We start from the raw sequence: 5,156 nt of genomic DNA, 5'->3' as shown, positions 1-5,156 counted from the left end.
GGAAGGGTGGGGGAAAGGTAATAAGGGAGAGGAAAAAAATATGAGAAACTGAAAAAATGGAAATAAAGTGTTTGTAAATGGGGAGGGGAAGAGGGGGTGAAGGGAGGGCAGGGACAAGGGGGAAAAATGAGAATCAAGACCGGTCATGTAAAGGTACAGAATCCCAATGATGAATGTAACTGCATTGTATACCTAGGTTGTACCAATAAACTCAATAAAAAAAAAATAACCCCATCATAGTCAACTCATTTTGACAAAGGTGCTAAGAACATGCATTGAAGAAAGTAAAGTCTTTTCATTTTAATTTTTGTTGTCAGACTGTCCTTGGTTTAATCTCTGGATTATCACCCAAATCTTCTTGATATAGTTGCACCCTAGCTTCTGTGTCTCTAACGACCCACAGACATTCTCATCTTCATAACATCAGATAAAACAACTCATCAGATCAACGGCAGTGCTTTACCCCAACTGATACAATCAGCAACACATTAAGATCAAGCACAACTTGGACACTGACCACCTGTGGTAGTCACTAGTCTATCACCCTTAAATCATTTGAATTAAATTGAAATCAAGAAGCAGTCCAGAACATGTCTGCAGTGAACAAACTTTTCAATATAGTGTATTTACCATTTAATGGCTCAGACACAGTGAGGACGCAAGACCCCTGATCTCAGTTAGCTGATTGCTGAACCATGACGCTGATGGCTGCAAGGCCCAGATTGAGTTCCCCAACCTTCTGAATGGTTGAACTCTGCAACGTTCTATTACAGGTTTCCCACACCCTTTCTTTAAAGATGTTCAAAGTTGGGAACTCAGAAAAATACCCTTGATGGCCACCTCTGTCTTTGCAGAGTGGGTCCAAAGACTTGTACAGTCAGGAGATCTGAGAGTGCGGGGGGGGGGGCGCTTATGGGGCTTCAGGGGCACCCGCACGGCTACCTTCCCAGCGCTTGAGCGATGACTGCTGGGTCAGGAGCAGGCGTGGTTCTCCTTCCCGCGGTGGATTGGAGCCCGGCCTACCTCCCGGTGCTTGAGCCGTGGCGGCTGGGTTGGGAGCAGGAGTGGTTCTCCTCAATAAAGTCTTTTCAATAAACATTGCTTGGAAAATTGTATATCCACATGGAGAAGAATTTAGGTAGAATTCTCCCACCAGTTCCAAAATCAACTTAAAATTGATGAAAGACTTAAGTTTAAGGCCAGAAATAATGAAACTACTAGAAGAAAACATAGGAGAAATGTTTCATGGTATTAGAATGGGTAATCAAATTTTTTGGGACAAGATACCCAAAGCACAAGAAACAAGTGCAAAAATAGGCAAAGGGGATTAAATCAAACTAAAATCTTCTGCAAAATAGATAATCATAACAGTGAAGGGACAACCTACAGAGTGGGAGAAAATATCTGCAGACTATAACCTGACAAGGAATTTATATCCAGAATGCATAAAAACTGAAAACACCTCCCCCACATAACCTAATTTTAAAAAATGGACAATAGATCTATATAGATAGTTCTCAAAAGAAGACAAACAAATGACCAACAGGTATAGAAACGAATGCTCAACATCAGCAGTCATCTGGGAAATGCAGACCTTCATCAACATCTTAAGGAACTTCTTAAGAACTTTAAGTGGGCAACTGGGTGTACAGCGCAGGAGAGAGCACTCGCCTTGCACGCACAAGGTCCTAGGTCCAATCCCCAGCACCACACACATAAATTTAAGATTAAGTATATGAATCAGTAGCAGTTATCTCCTCAAACAAACTCAGATTTTTGTGTTTCTTAGTCAATAGTATTAGAGAAATGTAACATATTTATAACATATAATAAATATGAATTTATTTGAAATTATATGGAAATGGGTATGGAAATTTTCTTTATTGATCTGATAAGCTAATAACAGTTCAGGATTTCTTTATTGTTTGCTTGTTAGTTTTTTTTGTTGTTGTTGTTGTCTTGTTTTTGAGACAGGGTCTCATTGTGCCATTCGGGTTGTCCTTAAACTCACTATGTAGCCCAGGTTGGCTTCCAACTTGTAGAGATCCTCCTGCCTCAGCCTCCCAAGCTCTGGGATTAAAGGTGCGCAGGTTTTTTTAAGAACCTATGCCAACAGTCACCTATTCTTTCATGGCTTCATTAACAACTTCTAGGGCAAAGAAAGATTGAATCTCTGACTTCAGTGGTGTTTTTTTAATCCATAGAAAAATATTTAAAATATGGACTTTGTAAGTTTCTGTTTTCACGGAGGACAACTTGATTTTACTTGCAGTTTTAAAGCCAATTTTTCTTTTTTCTTACTATTAAAATAAGCCTTTTTTAAAAGTGTTAAATCGGCCAGGGATTTTTTTTCAGCTTTAATTGAGTTTATTGGTACATTTTAGGGATACAGTATAGTTACATTCATTGTTGGGATCTTGTGCCTCTACATGACAAGTCTTGGTTCTCATTTTTCCCCTTACCCCTGCCCTCCCTTCACTCCCTCCTCCCCTCCCCATCTACAAACACTTTATTTTCATCTTTTCATTCTCTCACATTTTTTTTCCTTTTTACCCTTCCCCTGCCCATCCCACCTTCCCTACAACTTTAGCTCCTTTCTTCCCATTTCTAAATGTCAGTAATCTTATTAGGATCTTATGTATTATTGCAGATTATTCACACCAGGGAAATATTCGGTATTTATACATGTGTGACTTATTTATTTCACTTAGGAGTATATCCTCAATATGTATCCATTTTCCTATGAATGAATCTATTTTCTCGTTCTTTATGGCTGAGTAATATTCTAAATGGGCCAGGGATTTAGCTCAGCGGTTCGGTTGTCTGCCTTGCAAGAGCAAGGACCCGAGTTCAATCCCTGGTAGCAAAAATAAAAAAAAAGAGAGAGAGAGAGAGAGCGAAAGAGAGAGAGAGAGAGAGAGACAGAGAGAGCGAGAGAGAGAGAGAGAGAGAGAGAGACAGAGAGAGAGAGAGAGAGAGAGAGAGAGAGAGAGAGAGAGAGAGAGAAAAGTGTTAAAAACACGATTCTTTTAGAAAAGAAAAAAAAACCCACTGCCTCCACTCCCCAGTCCATACCAAGATCCAGAGCAGAGTTTGATAATGTTTGGACCTAGGATGACTGGGGTGTTTGAACGACTTGGGCTCTTTTAGAGAAGTTTACTTTTCTGGTGGCTATGGGAATAGAACCCAGGAATGTCGGCAGGCTAGGCAAGGGTTCTATCACTGAGCTACACCCCAGCTTCTTGGACTCCTCTTAAAACTAGAGTCCACCTGATTTACTGAATCAGAATCTGAGGATGCAGTCCAGGTCTTATTTTCAAAAAATGCTTCCAGGGATTATTTTTATACTAAAATTTGAGAGTCACTGATTGAAAGTAAAAACTAATGTGACCTCATATGATTTTTTATAGGTAGAAGATAAATATATATTAAAATAATTTGGAAAGTCCAGTCAAATGCCATAATGATCTGAGGGTAATCTAAAGCTGCTGATGTTCTTGACAGAGCAGTAAATATTCCTTTTCCTGTCTTGAAGTTATTTTTTCCATCAGGTACATTAAATGTTGGTGAAAACACATAAAAGGAGTTTGAGGTTCAAGAGTGATGTCAACCCAGTCCCAAATGCATTTTGGTGTCCTCGTAGTCAGCAAACATGGCTGTGTTTGACAAGAGTCCTCTTTCCACTGTCATGGCATCTGTCCCAGTAATCTGCCACATATTTTCTGCTTCTTTTGAGCTTCTGGTGTCCCCATTAGCAATGACAGGTATAGCCGTGTTTTCCCTTGTTATTTTAATGGCATCGTAGTGGATTGACTGATGTCTTGCTTCAACAGTTCTTCCATGGACTGTAATCCAGTTAATTCCCGTTGCTTCAGCCTTTCAACAAAAGTCTACAGTTCTTGTAAGGTCATTGTGGATCCTTATTTTATTTTATTTTTTATTTTTTTCTCATTGAGCTTATTGGTATACTTTAGGTGTACAGCAGTTACATTCATCATTGGGACACTGTACCTTTACATGACAGGTCTTGGTTCTCATTTTTTCCCCTTGTCCCTGCCCTCCCTTAGCCTCCTCTTCCCCTCCCCATTTACAAACACTTTATTTCCATTTTTACATTTTCTCATATTTTTTCTTTTCCCTTATTACCTTTCCCCTACCCTTCCCACTTCCCCTACACCTTTAGCTCTTTTCTTCCTATCTCACATTGTCAATTATACCATTAGAATCTTTTGTACCATTAGTTTTTCACATCAGAGAAATTATTCGGTATTTATACATGTGTGACTTATTTATTTCACTTAGAAGAATATCCTCAATATGTAATGGATCCTTATTTTAATAGAAACTGAAAATATGGGATTTTCCACTTGATTTCATATATGTTTCACCATATCTTGAACAAGTTCTGGCTTATGTATTAAGCAAGCTCCATAACCTTCTGCAGGCAACCAGAATTAATGTCTATTCCATTCACATAAGGACACACTGTATGAGCAGCATCAGATAAACATCTTGCATCATTAGCAGCAAACTGAACAATCAATGAGCGATCAGCTTGGCTGGTGCTGAATTCACTGTCTCGGAGTTTTATAGATCTGACAAAAATCAGCAGCAACTGTCACTAGTGTGTAACACAGATCATAGCAGAATCCTCTCACTAGTGTTTTGAGAGCCAACTTTGAATATCAAACCATTGGGGCACAGACTTTTGCCAGCTGCCCAGAATGAAACATTTCTGTTGGATCTTTTTTTTTCTTTCTTGACATACTGTGGTTTGTATGGAGTCACTCTTCATAAATACAGATTTGTTTCAAATCTATTGTCTCCTTTTGGATATAGGTTTGGTCTTCTGTTTGTAAACTCACACTGGTATGTATAGTAGGGGCTCAAAAGTTTTCTTTTTTGTTTGTTTTTTGTTTTGTTTTGTTTGGTACTGGGGATCAAACTCAGGTCCTTGTACTTGCGAGGCAGGCAGCGGAACCACTGAGCTAAATCCCCAGCCCTCAAAAGTTTTCATTGTATGAATAGTATGCACTCTTGTAAAAGCTTCCAGTGCAAAGAAAACAAGCTCCTCCTTCTCCCCAGTGCCAGGGTGTAGCTTGGTCTGCGGTGGAAGACACCTGCTCAGTGGCCTTGTCCTCCTGAGGGTGTCGGGC

General features: G+C 39.5%; 1 pseudogene; it reads right to left on the bottom strand.

Moving 5' to 3' along the window:
* Positions 1–3,451: 3,451 nt before the first annotated feature.
* Positions 3,452–4,795, bottom strand: LOC104875874 (annotated as a pseudogene).
* Positions 4,796–5,156: the final 361 nt, after the last annotated feature.

This window comes from Fukomys damarensis, unplaced genomic scaffold (assembly GCF_012274545.1).
Source record: "Fukomys damarensis isolate Sample0158 unplaced genomic scaffold, DMR_v1.0_HiC HiC_scaffold_39, whole genome shotgun sequence".
Lineage (NCBI taxonomy): Eukaryota > Metazoa > Chordata > Mammalia > Rodentia > Bathyergidae > Fukomys > Fukomys damarensis.
Note: the sequence above shows the minus strand (reverse complement) of the source record. Positions and strands in the feature narration are given on the sequence as shown.